The sequence below is a fragment of the Rhinopithecus roxellana genome, chromosome 17 (genome assembly GCF_007565055.1).
Source record: "Rhinopithecus roxellana isolate Shanxi Qingling chromosome 17, ASM756505v1, whole genome shotgun sequence".
Taxonomy (NCBI): Eukaryota; Metazoa; Chordata; class Mammalia; order Primates; family Cercopithecidae; genus Rhinopithecus; species Rhinopithecus roxellana.
In genome coordinates, this window is record NC_044565.1 from 96,972,682 (window position 1) to 96,996,751 (window position 24,070).

Sequence of the window (24,070 nt, forward strand, 5' to 3'; positions counted from 1 at the left end):
GCCTGGGCGACAGAATGGGACCATGTCTGAAAAAATAAATAAAAAATAAAACTTACAGGTATGTTTTGAATATTTATTGTATGCATCCTCTATGGTGTATCATTTTATTGGAAATTATTGCATTGTCTACAAAAATATGAAGAACTCTGAGGATGCCAAAAGATAAACCTTGAAAGAGTACTAGAAGTGAGATCCTCAAAAAGAGAAAGCTGAGAAGTGTTTCCCAATTTGTCTTATTCATTTATGTATGTAATACTTTATCTCTAAAAACTGAATTTCAGAGCTGGGAGGAAACTTAAAAGTTGCTCAGTCAAGTTCTTTCAGGTTGGTGCCAAGAAAGCTGATCAGACTTGCCCAAAATTGAACAGTCTTAAATCTGAGCTGAGGCAGGCATCTGACTGTCTTAAATTGGAGTTAAATGTGTTAGCATCATGGTATTAACATCATCGTATTCCACATCTCAAATCTTATTTGATTTTCATTACATTAGTGAAATAAGTGTGATTAGTATTATCCCCATTTCCTTCACTGGGAGGCACATTGTTTTAGTATCAAAAGCAGCTACCTTGGGAGAATCTGGGGCTAGAAACCTGACCTCATTTCAAGTTTACTCTGTTGCACCAAAACCTTGGGTGAGTTACTCAGTTTCTCAGCTTCAGTCCCCTCATCAGGAAAATGCTGTCTTAGCACCTTCTGTGAAGGATGATCAAAGGAGTGGAGATTATTATAGAGATTATAAACATACTTGACATAGAGTAAGTGTTGAAGAACTGGCAGCTGGTTTTTACAAAGTTATTGGTCATAGAAGGCAGTGTAGAGGAAAGGGCAGGCTTTGGAGTGGCTCAGAGTTGTATTATAACCTTGGCTTCTTTGCTCACCTAGGACTTATACTCTCTAGCTGTAGCTTCCTCCCCTCTGAGATGGAAATTACAAGCCATCTCGCAATGTTGTGAGGATTGGAGCTCAAGGGTGTAAAATGCCTCCTCTGTGGGCTCTCCTTGGAGACGTCTTGTATCCTATTGATTGTCATCAAAGGAAAGAAGTGGCAGGATGATGGTGTAAGAAGGAAGAACCTTGAGTTTAATAGTCTGAAAAAGTGGTTACAGGTTCTTGCTGTGCTTTTTCTCTCTGCGGTGTTCTGAGCCCTTCGCCTAACCTGAAGCCTTAAACTTCATCTGCAAAAATGTTTTGTGGCAGGTAAGATGTCTTTTTATTCCTCCAGTACTTCCCAGTTTAAAACTAAGAGTACTTCCTTGCTTAAAACTAATTCTATTAATATTATTCTAGGTGCCTCTGAAGCAGAACTGTTGAGATGGAAGGATTGTCAGCTGAGGAAAAAAAATCGAGATTAAGAGAGGAGGGACTAGAATGAGATTCACTTCCTGTCTCTCCTCCAAGGGAAGGAGAGAATGGTGATGCCTGCCCAATCCTTCCTGGGCAGAACCTTTGTAGCATGGAGCATTGGAGAATTTGCAGTCTGCTGACTTTCTGATTTAGGAGGTTGATGGGGAGGCCTTATAATTTGCATTTCTAACAAGTTCTGAGGTGATGCTTCAAATATGTCCAGGCAGAAGGGCCGCCACACAGAGATTTCTGCCATACCACATGAGAATTGAAGCCACAGACATCTCCAGCCCTCAAGCCTGAAACCAAAAGACTGAAAACCAAACACTACGGTGGACAAAGAACATCTCAGAACTTCTGTGGGGACCAGTGACACAAGGACCTAAGGTCTCTCTCTTCGCATCTTGGCACTTCAGTAGTCTCCCCAATCTTGACAAAGCCCTGGAGAAAGGGGCGGGCCTCCCATTGATAAGATTGTCACTGCAGATAAATAGAGGTTTCAAACTGAAAGAAAGGAGGAGGCCCACTGCAGATAAATGGAGGTTTCAACTTGAAAGAAAGGAGGGCCTCCCGTTTGATAAGATTATTGTCACTACAGGTAAATGGAGGCTTCAAATATAAATAGGTTTCAGTTACAAAAAAAAAAAAATTATCTTTGTTACACATTTGAGTTTGCAGGTCTAAGGTTACTCCCGCTACATTGTCATCTGTAACCATAAGGCACTCAACATTTTAAGCTAACTCTAAGGATTTTTGCTTCACTCAAAGATCCTGAGGTTTTATTCACATTTTTATTTGGTGACTATAGTTGATAAGAACAAAGCTGTGGGGAATCAACAAACACTGCCATGCCTGGCATTGTCACCTCACTAGATTGTGCATTCCTCTGGGACAGGGTCCATACATTTCCTTCAAGTCCCTCACTTAGTCATTAGCCTGCACAGTGCTTGTACTTAGTAGGTGCTCAATAAATGTTTGTGGAATGAATGCATGATGAACAAAATATATACTGAGGACTCTGGTGTTGATTCTTGTTGATAATGTAATAGCTAAGATATGCTATAAATATAAATATTTCATCAAAATATTGTGTCAAAAATACACTTGAGCAGACTGGGCGCAGTGGCTGACGCTTGTAATCCCAGCCCTTTGGGAGGCTGAGGTGGGTGGATCACTTGAGGTCAGGAGTTTAAGACCAGACCGGCCAACATGGTAAAACCCCATCTCCACTAAAAAAAAAAAAAAAAGTTAGCTGGGCATGGTTTTGAGTGCCTGTAATCCCAGCTACTTGGGAGGCTAAGGCAGGAGAATCGCTTGAACCCAGCAGGTAGAGGTTGCAGTGAACTGAGATTGCACCACTGCACTCCAGTCTAGGGGACAGAGCAAGACTCCTAAAAAAAAAATTTATATATATATATATATGTATATATAAAGTATATACATACGATCATAAAGGAGCTTCAATGTGAGGGTAACAATTTAAGCAATATTTCACATTTTGCACCTGTGTTGTTAGCTATTTAGAGCATTTAAACTACTGGCTTGCTTTTAAATCCATTGTCTTAGTCATTTCAAGTTGTTACAACAAAATACCATATACTGAGTAGTTTATAAACAACAGAATCCATTTCTCAATTCTGGAGGCTGGGAAGTCCAAGATCAAGGTGCTGGCAGATTGGGTGTAGTGAAGACCCATTCATCATAAATGGCACCTTCTCGCTGTGTCCTCACATGGTGGATGGGGCAACAGGCTCTCTTAGGCTTCTTTTATAAGGGCAATAATTCAGGAAGGTTCCACACTTGTGACAGAATTATCTCCTAAAGACCCCACTTCCAAATACCATCACCTTGAGCGTTAGGTTTCAACATACAAATTTTGGAGGTACACATTCAGATGATGACAGCACTCATCTCATGTTACCTTTCATCTTTGGGTTCTCAGTGCCTGCCACACAGCACAAGAACAGTAAGTGTACGCTGAATGAATACAGATGAATGAACCTTTCCCCATCCTCAGATACTTCCTAAATGAGCTCCACTATCAACAAACTTCTAGAGCACATTATTTTTTCCCTTATGATCTGGTTAGGTGGGTTTTTCTTCCACATATCACACTAATCCAGTGGTCCTCAAAATTGTGTGCCTGTTAGAATCCTCTGGAGGGGTTGTAAAAATAGTTTGGTGGGTCCTAACCCGAGTTTCTGATTTAGGAGGTTTGGGATGGGGACACCAGAATTTGCATTTCTAACAAGTCCAGAGGTGATGTTGATACTGCTGGCTAGCAACTCTACCTTATAAACCACTGCACATTAAACTCTTGAAGGTAGAGATTGTCTTCCTCATTTCAGTATCCGCTGAAGCCTCTGGTGTAGTACCTGGCACACAGGAGCTGCTCAAGAAACAGTTGATTGAATAATAGTTCAAAAAAGTTTATTTTAATGAAGCTAGATTACAAGTATATGGATGTGTGTGTATATATGATTAAATGAGCTATTACATGTAAAAACTCAACACATGGCACATAGGAAGCTGTTGCTTTAAAAAAAATAAAAAATGTAACCTTTCTTTGCTTATCTTCTAAAATGACACCAACCATCCTACATGTGTGCTCTTAAAGAGCTTATATATTAGAATAATGCAATCTTAGTATTAAAAGCCTCTTTTAAAGTTAATCTAGGCCGGATGTGATTGCTCATTCCTGTAATCCCAGCACCTGGGGAAGCCGAGGTGGGTGGATCACTTGAGGTCAGGAGTTCAAGACTAGCCTGTTCAATATGGTAAAACCCTGTTTCTACTAAAAATACAAAAATTAGGCCTGCGTGATGGTGCGTGCCTGTAGTAGCAGATACTTTGGAGGCTGAGGCAGGAGAATTGCTTGAACCCGGGAGGTAGAGGTTGCAGTGAGCTGAGAAGATTGTACCACTGCACTCCAGCCTGGGCAAAAAAAAAAAAAAAAAAAAAAAAAAAAAAAAGTAATCTAGTTAGTCAATATTTCAATATTGAGCTTCAAGAATTTTTAAAAAATTGGTTGAGTGTTTTCTACATGCAGAAAGATACAGAAGAGAGCATAGACACAATCCTTGCCCTCCCAAGTGTATACCCAGTGAGAAAGCGAGGAGCACAGAGTATGTGTAAGTATAAGAATACTAAGTTGTGAGAGTAGACAGCAACTATGGAAATATTCCGTTATATCGATGCAACTCAGTCTTCATTAATTGTTCTCATCGGAGCACATCTTTTTCACATTTTGTAAAATAACGCTTGGTATGGGCCCAAGGAATATCTAATAAATATTAAAAGTGAAGTTAATAATTGTTTTGAAAGCCATATGATTGATATTCTTAAATGTAACCAATAGAAACAAGGAATTTGGCCTATGCACATATTTGCACATTTATGGTACAGGCATTTACATGAAGGTGCCTGTCATTTGTGACACAGACTTCTCAAGTTTCAGAAGGAACAGATGTTTCTAGATGGAATAATATGGAGCTTGCCATTATAAGAATCCTGTGATAAATCCTTTCATAAAATAAATATGTCTGAATTATTTCTTGTTATACATTTTCACTCCTGGATCATCTAAAGTAGAACACAAAGATTGTTCATAAACTGTTCATTCAAAACTATATAAAAAGAATCACTGTTGCTAAATTCTGGATTCTTACCGTTGCTTTTTCTTACTAGCATGGGGTTTGGGACAAGTCACCTTTTAAAATTTTTTTATTTATGTTTTCCTAAGTGAATTAACACAGGAAGTCATTCACCTTTCTTTGCCTCAATCGATGCATTTGTAAAATGGTAAATTAGTAGCGTCTACTTCATTGCTCAGTCACTAGCAGTTTCTGAAGTCACTGTTTGGCAGTCAGTAGATATCACCTCTGTAACTAGTCTTGTGCAGCTCTCTGTAATGTGATCTGGTAGAGGACTAAAATGCTAAAGCACAAGGGTGAATTCTAGGCCCACCTGAGCCAGTGATTAGTTGATGACAAGTCACATAGTCTCTTTGAGCCTGGCTAAAATGAGGAGACTGGATTTGCTCTTGTACCCTCCCAATCCCTGGCTCCACTAGCTGTTGGCCACCTTAGACTTGAAGGTCCATTCACTGCTGCTTGCCCTTGAAGCTCAATTGCTGGCCACAGCTTTACACTCCGGGGAAGCTAGTCCCCTACTTGGAGACTGAGCCGGTGACACTGGTTCCACTGGGTCAGAGCTGAGGCTCCACTGGGCATGGGGCGTTTATGTTGCCATGAGTCACACTAGGGTAGGGATGGAGGACAAGTCACAGAAGATTGTTGGGTTTTTTTGGCCACTTTCTTTTTCTTTTTCTTTTTTAAATCCCTTTGAAACAGAAGACCATGGAGTACAATCTGGTATCTGCCTTCAGACTTGGGATGATACCTTTGTTTTACAATACTCAGAGTGGCTGTAAGAAAGCTGAGGCCACAGGTCACTAGCAGGTTCTAAAGTCTGAAAATCACTGGGAAAATTTGACTTTTTATATGCTAATAATTGAGTACTGACAACTCTGGAGGGAGCTTTCCAATTCTTTCATCATGAAATTGAACTTTGTATATTGAAGAGGGGTTCATGGATTCATGGTAACCTACAATTCTTCACTGCGGCCACCAAAGGAATAGCTACAGTTGGGTTTTCCTAAAAAGAGTAAGATAGTCCCAGGCCTCCCTTCTCAAATAAGTTATCAAGCAGGTGGACTCTGCCAGTCAGGGGTCCCAGTCAGTCCCTGGGGCCCTGGGGCGCTGCGGGCCTCCTGCAAGGACTGCGCATCCCAACAGTGCCTTCGGCTCTTGGTGGGGCACTGGCTGTACGTCCGAACCTCCAGCCTGCCTGGTCAGGTGGCCACGGGCCCAGGCATTTCCCAGGATTCATTCATTCATTCGTTCATTCATTCAGCAGGTGTTTCCCGAGCGCCCTCCTCCTGTGTAGGTGACAGAAACTGGGTGGCAAGCGAGCTAGGCAAAGCCCAGCTTCCCTGACGCTCCCCGCGACGGCGGGGGCGGAGAAGAGACCTCAGCCCCACGGCTCGCACAGCTGGCGCGGACCGCGCTCTCGCCTGGGGCCGGCGGCCTCAGCGCCCCCCGAATGAACACCTTCCGCCCGCCGGCCGCCCCGCGAGGCGGGCCGTGTTGTGGCCCCGGTACACGGAGGGGGACGAAGAGGCCCGGAGCAGGGCCAGTCTCGGCCTGTGCTCGCAGCCAGGCGGCAGGGACCGCGGGCCGGCGGGCGGCGCGGGGACGGCTGCGCTCCCGCCCTCCGCCAGCGCCTGGCGGCCGCCCCACGTGACGGGAAGCGGCGGCTGCGGGGTCGGGCCAGCCTAGGAGCCGCGGGCCGGAGCGGGGCGGCGGGGCCCCAGGCCGCGGGGCGGCGCGGGACGGCGGGCGCCGGCGCCGGTGAGTGCGGAGCGCGGTGGGGCGTGGGGCGTGGGGCGCGGGGCGCGGGGCGCGGGGCGCGTGGGGCAGGAGAGCGGGGAGCAGGAGGGTGGGGGGCAGGCGGCGGGGCGGGGTGGAGGGCGAGCCCGTGAGTGTGCGCTGGGGCAGGTGTAGTGGGGGCTGGAAGGCGGGGATGGGAGAGCAAGTGGCTATACACTTGGGGGCAGGTGTGCAGGTGTGCGACTTGGTAGGTGTCCCTTGTGGGGCCCAGCTAGCCTGCTGGGGTGAGCAAGTAAGTGTTCATGTGTGTGTGGTATGAGGTGTGCACGGGTGTGGGGTCAGCAAGTGTGTATGTTGTGTGTGAGGAGTGCGTGTGTGTTTAGGGCAAGGGAAGACCTGAGAGACCTCGTCCTTGATTTGGGTTTTCCGGGGAGAAGGGCCAGGAAGGACTTGCACCTCCATCCCAGGTATGGAAGGGTTTCGGCGCTGGGATTGAGGTTTCTCGGAGCTCTTTGGATTTGAGAGCTCAAATTCGGGTCACACTCCGGCCTGAATTGTCCTGAACTGGAGAGTAGGCAGGGCTGTGTTGGGGAGCAGGGGAAAGGGCTGTGCTGGACTTCCTGGCCCCTGTTTTTAGCACCAGATCAAGGGCTGGAAGCTGTCATCCCCGTGAAATTGTTTTCTTTCCATTGCCTTCTGGAGGCGCAGGTGCAAGTTAGTCCGCCTGCCTCCCTGTGTTAAGTGCTGATATCCTTAAACACGGAAGCTGTCCAGTTGTTTGCACCTGCCGTGGCTTCTACCCAAGGACTGCTGAGTGACCCTCAGGAAGCCTCCTACCTGGCTGCTAAAAATCGGGGCTCACAGATCACACAGCAGGTCTTACTGCACGTGGGCTGCATGGGCAGCTGTGGTCAAAACATGTCTGAGCAGAGTTTAATCACTGATGAAGTGCTCATGGGCAAGCACCTTGTCTATCAGGAAGAAAGGCAGCTGCGGGTGTGATTGTGGTGGCAAGTTAAAGCACTGAGAAGGTGTGCAGGGAAGATCCTACTGCATTGTGTATGTTGGCTTGCTTGGAGTCAGGATGAACAAGTGTAGAGGGGCTGTGTGGTGGCTGCTCCTCTCTCATGGTGGACATGCTTCTCTCTGTTGGTCAGCCAGAAGCTGGCAGACAACTTAGAGCTCGCAGCTCCATGGTCAGTCGGAAGGAACATTTGGTCAGCTGCTTCCTTTTCTTTTTCCTTCCATTTCTGCCAGCCAAGCAGCCTCAACAGTCATTGCAGCTGCTTTTGTGATGTGTAGCAAAAGGCTGCCTGGGGTACTGGAAAGTCTACTGGCTGGAATCTGCTGGAACCTGTCCATAACTAGCCTGCCCAAGGTCATCTATGAAATGGGAGTGGGTGCTCTGTGGTGGTAATGAATGTGGAGTGTGGGTTCAAATCCTGCCTCTGCCATTTCCTGTGACCCGTGGGCAATTTGCTGGACATTCTGAGTCTCAAGTTCCTCCATCAAAATAGGGATAATATTAGAAAAGGCACATGGATTCTAATAAGAAATTGTGCCTGGAAAGGATCCGGCACAGAGTCTGGCACTTAGTAGGTGCCCAATAAATTATTGTTGACAAATACAAATGAAGGTATAGAGCCAAGTCTCCCTCAGCTCTGAAAATATGTAGTTTTATGTTTTGAGTAATTGTTAACCTAACAAATGGTTTACTCTGGAGTTAGACTTGTGGGTTCTCAATTCCAATTTGCTGTGTACTTCAAGGTTTGCATTATACTATTGAATTGGTGAGAGGTGAGATGCCACTCTTAGCCTTCATTCACTCTGTCTTTTCTCCTCCACTCATGATTGTGCATGGCAGTCCTCTTGTCATAGCATTGGAGGCAGAGCTTTTTCACCACTGCAGGAATCCCAGGACCAATCTAACCTCAGCCTAAACCCTCCAGCGACGGGGATTTGTAAAGGGCCCATTCTTCATTTAGGCAGCTCCAGTTGAGGAGTTTTAAAAGCATAGAGCTCACTATTTTAAAAATGCTGGCCGGGCGCGGTGGCTCAAGCCTGTAATCCCAGCACTTTGGGAGGCCGAGGCGGGCGGATCACGAGGTTAGGAGATCGAGACCATCCTGGCTAACACGGTGAAACCCCGTCTCTACTAAAAAATACAAAAAAAACTAGCTGGGCGAGGTGGCGGGCGCCTGTAGTCCCAGCTACTCGGGAGGCTGAGGCAGGAGAATGGCGTGAACCAGGGAGGCGGAGCGTGCAGTGAGCTGAGATCCTGCCACAGCACTCCAGCCTGGGCAGCAGAGTGAGACTCTGTCTCAAAAAAATAAATAAATAAAAATAAAAAAAATAAAAATGCTATATTTTCTTTTTGTTGTTGTCTTCTGGGTGGTTTTTTTTTTGCTGCTGTTTTTGGGACAGGGTCTTGCTCTGTCACCCAGGCTGGAGTGCAGTGGTGTGACCATGGCTCACTGGTCTTGATCTCCCGGACTCAAGAGATCCTCCCACCCCAGCCTCTCAAGTAGCTGGGACCACAGGCTTGCACTACCACACCCAGATAATTTTTAAATTTTTTCGTAGAGATAGAGGTCTCCCTATTTGCCCAGGCTGTTCTCAAACTCCTGGCCTCAAGCAATCCTCCGTCTCGGTCTCCCAAAGTGCTGGGATTACAGACCTGAGCCACTGCGCCCAGCCAAAAAACTTGCTGTATTTTCTGGGTCTGCAGCTAACATCTCTGTTAGGAAAAAAAAAATGAAGTTATTTGGCTTATTCCTTCATGCTAATATTACAAATTTGTGATCTTTTAAGAAAACTTGAAGAAATTTTACTTAATGGGTTAAGTGTCTTCATCTTGGTCTGAATCCAGCCCTCATTAGAAATACATTAAAGTCATCATTTGTGGCGGCCAGGTGTTTGGATACTGTCGAATAATTTGGCTCAGACTTTACAACTCATCTCTGTAGCAAACCTGACTCGTTTTTCTTTATTTAAAAAAATACATACCTACTCAATGAATGTAGAATAACAACTTAATTTGGTGCCACCCCAAATGACTTTAAGTGCCTCATGAAAAGTGAATTATAAAATCTTGTAGATGATTTGAAATCAATATCTTTTCTTGATAGTCAAGTAGCTGCTGTTGAGAAAGTTAAAGATTTAAGAAAAAAATCATGTATTTAAAGATGACAACTGACTAGATGTTATGGACTACCAAGTCCTGTAGGTACTCAATAATTTTTTTTTTTTTTTTTTTTTTTTTTTTTTTTGAGACAGTCACCCATGCTAGAGTGCAGTTGCATGTTCTCGGCTCACTGCAGCCTCCACCTTCCAGGCTTGAGTGATCCTTCCACCTTAGCCTCCCAAGTAGTTGGGGCTACAGGTGCATGCCACCATGCCCAGCTAATTTTTGTATTCTTCTATAGAGACAGAGTTTCAGCATGTTGCCCAGGCTAGTTTTGAACTCCTAAGCTCAAACAATCCGTCTTTCTCAGCCTCCCGAAGTGCTGGGATTATAGGCGTGAGCTACTGCTCCTGTCCAGTACTCGATAATTCTTTGTGGCTGTTTGAAGGTTCAGAATTGAGGAAGATGTTATGAAGTAAATGCCACATTTCTATTCTGCTCTTTTTCTACCTCCCACTTCTCTTCCTAAACCCTTTTAATTCTAACTGCTGATGGTACTCTTATAGGATGTATATTTTATATAATGTGTACATACACACACACACACCCTTATGCATATGTATGTATACACATACCATATATATAGTGTGTATATATGTGTGTGCATATAAATATATCTTTATATGTATTTAAATAATTTTGATTAGTATTGCCCAGTAAAAAGGATACCAACTATGAATAGTTATGTATATTAAATATATGCCATGATAATATTAAGATGACAAGTTAGATATTAAAGCTTAGCTGTCTTTTTTTTTAATCGTCTTTTTTTAGATACTCTTGCAGATTATCAGAACAGGTCCATTGCACTATAACTAGTCTTGCTGTCCCTGTTGCATAAGTGCAGAAGGTAACATAAAGTGGTTGTCGAGTAGTGTCTTCATTTTCAAAGGGGGAAAAGTTGACTTTTGTACAAGCCAGTACATTTATTGTTGATGCCTGACAAATTTCAAGATTGAGTCATTCAACAGATGGCTGTGGGACTTAGAGAAGAACATGAGACCAGCATGGGGTGCAGCTCAGGAAAAGCAATTGCTGTCACATAAACTTGTATCCTGTTTTGGTAGATTACTATGTTAGTAGAGAAGTGTGTCAACGTACTATTCTGTGTCTGAATTTCGGCAAGCAGATAGGGCCACCGGATTCCTCTTCTAGATTCACGGTGAGTAAACAATAGCAAGGACTCCTCAGGAGAAGCTGCGGCAGCGTGCCAGTCTAAGTTCCAGAGTGGCCTCCTGCTGAGAGCTATTGCTTTGTTCAGAACTGAATTCTAGGAGAGGATCTGAAATCATACTTGTTCCCCTCAATCAGTAAGAATATGGCCTTGGAGTCATGAACAAAAACTAGGGTCAAAGCCCTGTTTCATCGCCTTGTAGCTAGGTAACCTTGAGCAAGTCATGTAAGATCGCTATCTCCGTAACAATGTCCACCTCTCAGCGTCAAGGTAAGAATGAAAGGATAATGCTATATCGAGTGTGCAACATCCCACCAAAGCCAGTTTTTGGGCTCTCGTGAGGGGGCATCAGGGCGTCAGCCAGGGCTGCAGCCTATGGGTGCCACCCATCATCCAGGCTTGGGGCAGTATTGGCCTTGGGAGACAGTGTGGCATCTGATTAAGGATGTGTGCTTTGGAGCTGACTACCTGGGTTGGAATCCCAGCTCTCTACTTACCAGCGTGGCTCTTCCACCTTTCAAGACCTCCAGTCCCTTCCTTTTCATCCAGAAGTAGCTGAAGAACAGTATAGGGGAAGCACACAGCCCAGTCCAGGTTTCTGTTTGATAGAGGAGAACACAGGCCCAGACAGAGCCTCTTAGTGAGTGACCTAAGATCATCAGGAAGTGACCAAGCAACAAGCAGAGCTCAGACTTCCCAGATTAATGTCGGGAATGTCTGCTATGCAGCATGCCCACGTTTACCACAGTTCACTGCTGGAGTGGTCCAGTTTCGCTCTGGGGCCTTGATCCTGACTGAGAGGCTGTGCTCCTTCCCAGCCTGAGTATCCACCCTCAGAGCCCCCCATCGGACTGCTTCTCCCAAAGCTCACGGTATATCCAATTCTGAACACAGCAGGAGTCAGCTCACATTCACCCCAACCCAATCTCAGCCCCTCTGTCGGGGGAAATACTCCAAATGAGCAAAACTCCCAAACTCTCCTCTTTGAAATTCATTTTCAGAAAGAAAGAAAAAAAAACTTTTAATTTATGGATATTATTCCTCTTGTAATTTTAAGCTGGGACACTAGGCTGGAGAAGAATCACCTCCAAAAGTGGCTCAATAAAAAAGGCTCCAGTAGCCCAGAGTGTGCTAGGGGAGTCCTGGGCTGGACTGATGGACAAACGTGAAACATGGGTTCACGTTTGTCCTTTTTAGTCACTGACACTCACAGTCTTATGACTGTTTCCTTTCCTGCTAGAAAAGGAGATTCCCAGGTCTCTTTTCTCTTTCTTGATCACTCTAAGGTGAGATAATTATCCAATATACCACGATTACATTTTCATTTTAACTTTTGAAGTAATTTTGGGCTTAGCTAAGAGTTGCAAAATAGCACAGAATTCACGAATACCCTTTACCCAGCTTCCTCTTTCAGTTAACATCTTGGATGGCTGTAGTATAATGATCAAAATGAATCAAGTAGTGCCAGTAAACACTATAAAGTGCACACAGTATTTGAATTTCACCCGTTTTTCCGCTTAATGTCTTTTTTCTGTTCCAGGATCCTTTTTCTGATCCAGTTTCCTCACTTTGCATTTAATTGTCACTTATTCTTGGCTTCTAATCTGTGACAGTACCTCAGCCTTTCCTCTTTTTTCATGACCTTAACACTCTTGAAAGGGTGTCAGAGATTTTGTAGACCATCCCTCTGTTTGGATTTATCTAAACCCCTCCAGTTCCCATGGTGGATTCGAGATGCTCTCTGACAATCACCTTCACAATCTTTAGAAACAACACGTTTAAGAAAACCACATCAGTATCTCAAGACTTTAAGTCAACCCATAAAGCTACCAAAATGCATTTTTCAGATGGGACTTCAGTGATTGTCAGAGAGCCCATCAACCCCCACCCCATGGGAATTGGAGGTGTTTGGTGGTTTGTTTTTTAATAGGGACTTTTGTTGACATCTCATTTCATTCATTTAGCACAAACACTGCATCTGAAGGTAGCTTGCAGTGGGAGAATATTGCTGGCAAGGTTTGCCTTTTCTCACCCAGTATAGAATTTTGAGGCTGTGATTTGGCTCTTCATTCAGTCAGGAACACAGCATGGGAAAGAGAGGTTTTCAAGCTTTCTCTCCCTGCTGCCTGCAAAAAAAGTGTCCAGTCATATCTGCCTGTCCTGCTCAATACCCACGATATGGTGGCCAGGAGAGGAAAAACGGGCATGGGGTTGGTGCCTGTGCCAAAGGGGGATAGGAAGGTCTGAGTTTGCACCGAGTCCCAAGGGGTCGCAGAGATGAGCAGCAGGCCTCTTGGCAGCTGCCCACGCTGTTTCTGTTTTAGGAAGCTGACAAAGCCAGAGGTGGGTGTCAGCACATACCCCCGCCCCCTTGACTGAAGTCACCACCTGACTTTTCCAGGTTCTCCCTCCCTATCCAGGCATCACAAGAGCCACCATCACTGGGACCACAAGAAAACTAGCCTCCAACGCATGCTTCTGAGTCTTTCTCTCTTAAGCTGCTCAGGACCGGTCTCAACAAACGTGGGGAATAAGGCAAGGTGTCCCACTGTGTTGCACACCACCCCTTTCTTCACCTTCCTCCTCACCACCATGGTTTGCTTTTGGCCGAGTCGTTGGTGATTTAGCTTTCTTTCCTAATCATATGGCAGCAGCATCCTAACTGGTTGACTGGGAGCTGTGAACGAGTGTGTGTGTGCCAAGTGTGTACGAAGTGTGCCAAGTTCTGTCTGCCCCCCATCCGTCTCAAAAGCTGTTAGGATCTATGGCAACTTTTGTCAATTCACTTATAGGTTTGGTTTTTAGAGCTAATATATGATATACAGTCATGCGTCAGGGAACGACTAAGATACGTTCTGAGAAATCTCCCACTGGGCAATTTTGTCATCGTGTGAACATCGTAGAGTGAACTTACCCAAACCTGGATGGTACAGTATATTATACACTTAAGCTATATGGGTATGGCCTGTTGCTCCTAGGCTACAAACCTTTATAGCATGCTACTGTACTGGATCTCTAGGCACAAGAGAATCTTGTAACGCAAAAGTATGTATGTATCTGAACACATCTAAACATAGAAAAGGGATAGTAGAAATACTATATAAAAGACTAAAATAAGGGTCCACTTGTATGGGGCACTTACCACGAATGGAGTTTGCAAGACTGGAAGTTTCTCTGGATGAGTCAGTGAGCAAATGGCAAGTGAAAGTGGAGGCCTAAAACGTTACTGTACAGTACTATAGGTTTTGTAAATATTGTACGCTTAGGCTACACTAAATTTATTCTAAAAATACTTCTCTTCAGTAATAAATTAACCTTAGCTTACTGTAACTTTTTTACTTTATAAACTTTTTTTAAAGTTTTTGACTCTTTGTAATAACATGTAGCTGAAAACATGTGTAGCTGTACAAAAATATTTTCTTTATATCCTTATTCTATGAGTTTTTTTCTGTTTTTTTTTTGTTTTTTTGTTTTTTTGTTTTTTTTACTTTAAACTTTTTGGTTAAAAATGAAGACACACACACACATTAGCCTTGGCCTGCACAGGGTCAGGATCATCCATATCCCTGTCATCCACCTCCACATCTTGTCCCACTGGAAGGTCGTCAGGAGCAGTAACACACGTGTCGTCTAGGATAACAATTCCTTCTTCTGGAGTCCTCCTGAAGGACTCTGTTTTACAATTAACTTAATTTTGTTCTGCATAAGTAGGAGTACACTCTAAAATAATGATAAAAAGGATAGTGGAGTAAATACATAAACCAGTAACATAGTCATTTATTATCATTATATCAAGTACTACATACTGTGTGTAATTGAACGTGCTAGACTTTTCTACGACTGGCACTGCAGTAGGTTTGTGTATACCAGCAACACCACACCCGCAAGTGATGCATTGTGCCACAATGTTCCAACAGTTAGACTGTCACTAGGTGATAGGAATTGTTCAGCTCCATTATAACCTTATGGGAACACTGTTGTAGATGCTGTCTGTTGTTAATGAAAATGTCATTATGCAGCATGACACTGTTCAATTTTCCCCTGTGACAGACATTGCTATCTGTCTGCGGCTTCATGGGCTTAGTAGATATGTTTATCCAAGTTAATTGAGAAACTGCTTCTCAGAGAAACATTTTTTTTTCCTATAAAGGTTCTATATTAAAATAGGCAAAATAGAAACTTTTAAAAAGTCATTGTAGGCCGGGCATGGTGGCTCATGCCTGTAATCCCAGCACTTTGGAAAGCTGAGGCGGGCAGATCACCTGAGGTCAGGAGTTCGAGACCAGCCTGGCCAACACGGTGAAACCTTATCTCTACTAAAAATACAAAAAAATTAGCCAGGCATGGTGGCAGGTGCCTGTACGCCCAGCTACTCAGGAGGCTGAGACAGGAGAATCACTTGAACCTGGGAAGCAGAGGTTACAGTGAGCCAAGACCGTGCCACTGCACTCCAGACTTGACAACAAAGTGAGAGACTCCATTTCAAATAAATAAATAAATAAATAAATAAATAAATAAATAAGGAATTGTATTTATACAAAAGCTGTAAATTGCAGGAAGAGGCAAAGAAAGAAAGATACTCATGCCTAAAGCCAGGATCCCTGCCATCAGCCAGTCAGAGGAGGTCCAGTGTGTGGGAATCTGTGCCTCCCTCTGAAGGCCCATTCTGAGGCTGCCCTTGTCTCCCAGACATTGCTACTTTCCTTACAGACAAGTGACATTCAGCAGATGAGAAGGAGGCAGTGTGTTTTCCTTTAGGGATTATTACATTGGTAAATTCGATCCTACCGCTGTAGTTAATGGTAACTATTTCTGACTCATTGTGTTAATCCTTTGGAAACGTGTTTAGAGAGTAGTGTTTGCTCAAATCCCTTTTGACAACTGCTTGGTTTGTGGAGTCCCTTGGACACTTACAGGCTGTTTGGAACTCAGCAGCAATTCCGAACTGATTGTAGCTTATAAAACAAGAGACTGATATTATGGAACCATAAGAATAGGTTAATAGCTATAATTTTTCTTAATAAAGGAGGAAAGTTTGGCTGAGGTTAAAATTTTAAGAGCTGTACATCTTAAGCTGTCTGGAGTTTATCTTTTGGGCAGGGAACTACCTTCTGGTGTGTGATAAGGAGGATAATGACCTAGTGTTTCAGGTGTGTGGCCCACATTCCTGCCTCCTTTCTGCATTGCCTTCAGATCTGACCTGGCTTTGGTCCAAATGTTAGAATGACCACTTGATCTCTATTCATTTTTGATGGACTATCATAAAGAAAAAAACAAACAAACTTCTTGCTGTAAAATGAGAAAAGAACAAATCTTACTTGAGGTAGCATGTCCTTTTTAAAATGCAGATACAGAATTAGTCTTGAGCTTATTCACAGGACAGTGCCTTCTATTATAGGGCTGACTTTTGTGGTTCCTCCCCCAGGGTGATGAAGTTCTGGTACACATATAGCTGCATAGCTTTCCGAAGAGTCTGTTTCATTTATAAGCTGTGAAGTAATTAGAAAACGTGAGCGCTTTTTGCAGACACAGAGGACACCAGGCCAGTCTTAAAGTTGGCTCACAGGTGGACATTATTTGGTAGAGCAGATAACAAAGTGTCATTCTTTGGTTCGAGAATAATTACTGGTAAAGAGCCCATCTTAATAAATACCAGTTTGTCATAGCATTCTTTTGGGAGAATATATTTATCTCTGTACCAGATAGGAGTTTCCTATTGTGTGTGTGTTTATGTATGTGTGTATATAATATGTATGTGTGTGTGTGTATAGCAGATATATGTTTATATATAACATATATATATTTCAATACATAACAAATACATATTTTAATACATAACAAATATACACACACACGCATGTATAAATGTGTTAAACATATACATACCTATATGTGTTAAACATATATATTAAAATCTTATATATGTGTTGTGCTAATATTTACATGGTTAATGTTGGAGCTACAAGCAGCCTCTTTTGTTTTTTTTTTGTTTGTTTGCTTGTTTGTTTTTTGAGACAGAGTTTTACTCTTGTTGCCCAGGCTGGAGTGCAATGGTGTGATCTCGGCTCACTGCGACCTCCGCCTCCTGGGTCCAAGTGATTCTCCTTCCTCAGCCTCCCAAGTAGCTGGGATTACAGGCACCTGCCACCACGCCCAGCTAATTTTTGTATTTTTAGTAGAAATGGGATTTCACCATATTGGCCAGGCTGGTCTCAAACTCCTGACCTCCAGCGATCCACCCACCTTGGCCTCCCGAAGTGCTGGGATTACAGGCATGAGCCACTGCGTCCAGCCTACAAGCCTCTTTTTATGTCTAGATTTTCTACTTAAAAAATTGCTCTTGGCCGGGCGCAGTGGCTCACACCTGTAATTGCAGCACTTTGGGAGGCTGAATGCCCCAAGTTGGACTTTGATATCCTGAGAAATGGCTATGAAATATGGATACAAAATAAACTAAGCACTGCATTTAGATAAACTAAGAAATTATAAATCACTTATTTGTTTGATAAATGTGCTTCCATGCAATCCAATTTTTAACAAGGAACATACAGTTTGTGAATTCCACCAGGTTTATTAAACAGATTCTTTCTCTATTTCCAGGGTAAGCTGGTTTAGGGAAATGAGTAGAATTTTATACATTCTACATGTACATATATATTTTTAATTAATATTTAATGCCTATAAAAAGATATTTGTAATCTGTATAAGATATAGAGAGTCATAATAAAAGCAACCCCCAGCTTCAGAAATAAAACATTGCTGACCCTTGGGAATCTCATGCACACCCATACCCAGTTCCATCCTTCCCAGATTTGTGTTCCGCATTCCCTTAAAATTCCCTTACGATTCATCCTTGTGGGCGGCTCTAGTTCATTCTCTTGCAGCTGTACAGTATTTCAGCCTCTGAGGAAACATGAGTTGTTTGTAGTTTTCCCCTGTCTCAAACAGGATTGCTGTGAACTTTCTTTGCCCTGGTAAGCACAAAACAGACTCAGTAAGGCAAATGCCTAGATGTAGAGTCATGGCTTACTCAGCCATGGCAGGGGCTTCCTAGATAATGAAAACCTGTCCTTACCAGCTCCAAACCTTCCCCTAGCACAGTGGAGCCTCCTCATTGTGCCGTGTTCTTAGGAACACCTCGTGTTGTCAGACTTCAAATATGTGTCAATTTAATGGGTAGAAAATGAAATATCACCGTAGTTGTAATTTGCGAACTCCAGATGCTAGTCAGGTTGTGTTCTTTCGTGTTTATTGGATATTCATGTTTCCTCTCCATTGAAAGGCCTGTTTGTGTATTTCGCCCATCCTTCTGTTAGATCCTTGACTTGCTTGCTGCAGGAGTTCCCACATCATCCAGATGTTTCTGGTCAGATGAATGATGTCAGTGTCTTCTCTCCAGCCCTTCTCTTTTCCCCTTATCTTTTCACTTTCTTCATGATGTCTCTTGAAGAACAGAAACAGTACATTTTCACATAGGAGAATTTATCATTTTTCCTTAGGGTTTGTGCTTTTTTATATCTTATTTTAGAAATTCTCCCTTACCCTAAGAAGGTCATGAGAATATTTTTTCTTGTTTTTTTCCCAATGTTTCAAAGTTATGTCTTTTATACTTAAGAATATTAATCACCTGGAATAATTTTGATGTGTGGTGTAAGGTAGGAATCTAACTTTCTTTTTTTCTTTCTTTCTTTTTTTTTTTTTTTTTGAGATGGAGTCTTGCTCTGTCTCCAGGCTGGAGTGCAGTGGTGCCATCTTAACTCACTGTAACTGTAACCTCTGCCTCCCATGTTCAAGCAATTCTCCTGCCTCAGCGTCCCGAGTAGCTGGGACTACAGGCACCTGCCACCATGCCCTGCTAATTTTTGTACTTTTAGTAGAGATGCGGTTTCACCATGTTGGCCAGGATGGTCTCCATCTCTTGACCTTGTGATCCTCCCACCTCGGCCTCCCAAAGTGCTGGGATTACAGGTGTGAGCCACCACGCCTGGCAGAATCTAGCTTTCTTATATTCTGTATGGACATCCAGTACACCAAACACTGTTTACTGTAAATGTGTATACATGGTATATGCCCCACATGTACAGTGCCACCCAAGTCACGTTTCAAGTTTCCACATATGCGTGGCCTGTTTCTGGGCACCCAGATGTGTTCTCTAGGTCTGGCCTTGTGATAGTCCAACATTATCTTACCATGGTTTCTGATTATATTTTATCTGTTGAGTCAAATCTCCTGGCCATTTTTCAGACATATCTAACTTTTTCTGGCCCTCTCTGCCATGTGAATTTTTTTTTTTTTTTTTTTTTTTTGAGACGCAGTCTCACTCTGTTACCCAGGCTGGAGTGCAGTGGCATAATCTTGGCTCACTGCAACCTCCGCCTCCCAGGTTCAAACGATTCTCCTGCCTCAGCCTTCTGACTAGCTGGAACTACAGGTGTGCACAGCCACGCCCAGCTAATTTTTGTATTTTTAGTAGAGACTGGGTTTTACCATATTGTCCAGGCTGGTCTCAAACTCCTGACCTCAGGTGATCCATCTGCCTCGGCCTCCCAAAGTGCTGGGATTACAGGATTATAGGGATGAGCCACTGCTACCAGTCTGCCATGTGAATTTTAGAATCTGCTTTTGGAGTTACACCTACACACACGCATGCACGCACACACACACACACACACATTCCCTGTACCTGTAAGAGTTTGTATTGGAATGGCACTTTTTTTTTCTCTGGATCAGGTAGGGGATTTTTTTTTTTTTTTTGTAAAAACATAATTTGCATACAGTAAAATACACAGAACACAAAAGTCAATGAATTTTGATAACTCCATACACTTGCATAGGTAATACCTTAAATAAGATACAGAGTATGTCTGTTACTCAGAAAGTTTGCTGTGTCCCTTTCCACTTAGTCACCCCGTTCCTTCCAAAGTAAACACTGTTCTGATTTCTGTCACTATAGATTAGCGTTGCCAACTTTTGAACTTCAGGTAATTGGAAATATACAATATAGGCATGATTTCTTCCACTCAGTGTTTTTGAGGGTCATCTATTTGTTGCCTTTGTCAGTAGTTTCTTTCTTTTTATTTCTAAGTAGTATTCCACTGTATAAATATGCCACAATTAAATGGAGGTAAGTGGGGAAAACTGAGCCATTCCCTTTTTTGGGGGTAATATGAATAAGCTTGCTGTGCATATCTTATGTCTTATACATGTCTTTTTGTAGATATAGATATATACCCAAGAGAAATGGAAATATTAAACGTGGCGTAACTGGACAAATGCATGTTTAAGTTTATAAAAAACTGCGGAACAGATCTCCAAAGTTTACCCTTTTAAACTCCTTCCGGCAGCGTATGAGATTTCCAGTTGTTCTACGTCCTTATTAACATTTCATGTTGGCGATCTTTTTAATGGTAGCTCTTCTAGTGGGTGTGAAGTGATAGCTCATTGTGGCTTAAAATAAATATCTTGGTTGAAGATGATGAGCATCTTTTCATGTTCTTATTGGTCCGTTCATATGCCTTTTGTGAAAGTGTCTGAGTCATTTGCCCATTTTTAAAATGTTTGTCTTCTTGTTATTGGTTTGTAGGAGTTTTTCTATATTCTGGATATGAGTCGTTTGCCAGATATATGCATTACACATTTTTCTCCCAGTCTGGGGCTTGACCTGTTTGTCTATCCTCATGTCTTCATTACTGTAGTATTAGAGTAATTCTGAAATCAGTTAGTGTAGGTCCTTCAGTTTTGTTCTTCATTTTCAAGACTTTTGACTATGCTATGTTCTGTGCTTTCCATTTAAAATTTAAAACCAGCTTTTCAATTTCTGCAGAAAAGCCTTCCAAGATGATAATTTAGGTCTTCCTTAATGTCAAACAATAAAATTTTATTACTTTATCCATAAAGATCTTAAATATCTTTGTTAGATAATTCTTTCATACCTTATATTTGCTACTATTGTAAGTTTTTTTTTTTTCAAGTTTGTAATTTTGGGGCTAGAAATTCAAACTACTTTGGTTTTAAAACAAATTAAACTATAAAGTCATTAATTCTAATAGCTTTTTTTGTGAGTTTCTGTGTAAACAGTAATGTCATTTGTGAATAATTATAATTTTATGTTTTTGTTTTCAATTCTTTTTTTTTTTTTTTTTTTGAGACAGAATCTTGCTCTGTCACCTAGGTTAGAGTGCAGTGGTGTGATCTTGGCTCACTGCAAGCTCTGCCTCCCAGGTCCAAGCAATTCTCCTGCCTCAGCCTCCTAAGTAACTGGGATTACAGGCACCTGCCACCATGCCCAGCTAATTTTTGTATTTTTAGAAGAGATGGGTTTTCACTATGTTGGCTAGACTGGTCTCGAACTTCAGACCTTAGGTGATCCATCTGCCTTGGCCTCCCAACATGCTGGGATTACAGGCATGAGTCACCAAGCCCAGCCTGTTTTCAGTTCTTTATAACTATTCTTGTTTTGTGGTACTGGCAAAGACTCCTAATACAGTGTTGAACTGAGATCGTGTATTAGTTTCTAGGGCTGCTGTAAGAAAGTACTACAGGCTGGGTGCCTTCAACAACAGAAACTTATTACTTCACATTTCTGGAGGGTAGAAATCTGAGAGCAAGGTCTGGAACTTCAGACATTCCTTAGCTTATAGATGTCCTTCCTCTTCCTGTGTCTTCACTTGTCTTTTCTCTGTATGTGTCTGTCTCTGTGTACAAATGTCCCCTTTTTATAAGGACACAGTCATATTGGATTAGAGCTCACCCTAAATGACTCTGATCGTCTTATTTCCACATAAGGTCCCATTCACGGGTACTGGGGATTAGGACTTCAGCATGGTGGGGGAAGAGTCATTTCAACCCATAACAGATGGCAATAGTAGACATTCCTGTCTTGTTCCTTGTTTCAAAAGGAAAGATTTTAAAATTGTATTTAATTTTATTTACTTTATTTTGTTTATCTTATGAGTTTATTTAATGCTTTTTCTGCATCTATTGAAATAATTAGTTGTTTTCATTTATAAATGTGGTGAGCTAAAGGAACAGATTTTATTACTGTAAACCAATATTGCATCCCAACTTAGCCATATTATATTTTTAATATATATTTGTTGATTTCATGTGCTAATATTCAGTGTTTTTTCAGGTTTGTTTGTGAGTAAGAACGATCTGTGATTTTCCTTCTTCCTATATCCTTATCTGGTTTGAATATCAAAGTTTTACTTTCTACTACTTTCATAAAATAAAGTAAGGATATGTTCCCTCTTTCATTTATCTTTTTATCCTTAGGAACATTTATTCTGTGAAATTGGAATAAAGTGGTTCCTGAGTGTTTAGTGGAACTTGCTTGGAGATCCATCTGGACCCAGTGCTTGCTTTGTAGGATAGACAGTGTCTATTAAATCAGGATGTAACCAGTGCTCTGTGCTGTGAAAAGAAGTGGGGCCTCTAGAAGCCTATATAGCTTTTGTAACAGGTCTCCAAGTAAAGAACACAGAAACTTTCTTTGAAACTTACAGGTAATATAAAATCTGTGGCTCCCAGCCCCATGTGTAGCCAGAAAGAATAGAATTGTCATTTTTGAACTGAGGTTTAGTAAACTTCCTGAGGAGTAAGGGAAGATGCCAAAAGTCATCAGTTCTTTTTTTTTTTTTTTTTTTTTTTTTGAGACGGAGTTTCACTCTTATCACCCAGGCTGGAGTGCAGTGACACAATCTCTGCTCACGGCCACCTCTGCCTCCCAGGTTCAAGTGATCCTCCTGCCTCAGCCTCTCAAGTAGCTGGAATTACAGACATGTGCCATCACACCTGGCCAATTTTTGCATTTTTAATAGAGAGGGGGTTTCACCATGTTGGCCAGGCTGGTCTCGAACTCCTGACCTCAGGTGGTCCACCCGCCTGGACCTCCCAAAGTGCTGGGATTACAGGCGTAAGCCACCATGTCCGGCCAAAAGTCATCAGTTCTTTTAAAATGATGCCAGATGCTGAATAAAAGATAATGTTTCTGTGTACATTTGTAGAAAAAGATTCGTATTTTTACATTAGCATTTTTAAAGATGCTGACTAAGATTCTGATTATCACCAGTGGGAAAATCTTTAAAATGACAATGTGCATATTCTTAACCTGGTAGGAGATAATTACTAATATTTTTATTTTGACCCTTAGCACATATTGCTTTATACTATTACTGATTTATTTTTCTAGTCCTATTTCCTTAATAGGACGGAGAGACTCTTAGGAAGTGGGATTGTGTCTTATAATTGTTTATTTTAGATTTTTGCACACTTAGAGGTGCTTGCTACATATGCAATGTTAGCTTTAATTAAATTATGGTCCTTGAGCATACTAGCATTTTCCAATCTCTTCCTTACCTGGGTATGTATTTTGAAATTCTAAAAAAACATTAAAATGTTGATCTTTTAAATTATTATAATCATACTTTTTAAGTGAATTTTTAAAATTTAATATTCTTATTTTTATTTTTAAATAGAGATCAAGTCTCAATATGTTGCCCAGGCTGGTCTTGAACTCTTGGGCACGAGTGATCTTCCTGCCTGGGCCTCCCAAAGTGTTAGGATTATAGGTAAGCCTTAAAGTGAAGTTCTAACAAAAAGTTTAAATTTTAGATCATTTTGAGATCACACTGTAAAGTATGAATTGTACACCTTAGAGAAATGTTTCCTTTTATTACCGTGTTGAAACTTTGCTGATTCAGAACCCCAGCAGGTTATATTTATGAAAATACAGAGGTGTAGCCTAAAGTTTATCTATCTTTTTATGATTCATATTTTATCTAAGTAAATATATCATGTGAATGAGGTCATGGAGAGAATTTTCGCACTGCTTAAAAAAATAGTTTTTAAAATTATTATTATTATTATTATTATTATTATTATTATTATTATTGTTTTTGTGAGATGGAGTTTTGCTCGTCATCCAGGCTGGAGTGCAATGGTGTGATCTCGGCGCGCTGCAACCTCTGCTTCCCGGGT

The 24,070-nt window shown here is 42.0% G+C and overlaps 1 protein-coding gene across 3 annotated transcripts in view; it reads left to right on the forward strand.

The window, feature by feature from the left end:
- The first annotated feature begins 6,671 nt into the window (after nucleotides 1-6,671).
- The window catches only part of TGFBRAP1 (transforming growth factor beta receptor associated protein 1), a 65,692-nt gene continuing 48,293 nt past the window's right edge, over nucleotides 6,672-24,070 (forward strand). The window contains exon 1 of one of the 3 annotated variants that reach the window (XM_030921488.1): nucleotides 6,672-6,755. The gene's annotated coding sequence lies outside the window, so the exon portion shown is untranslated. Of the gene's footprint in view, nucleotides 6,756-23,622; nucleotides 23,662-24,070 lie in introns of those variants that run through there. The other 2 variants (XM_030921487.1, XM_030921489.1) reach the window with 2 other exon arrangements.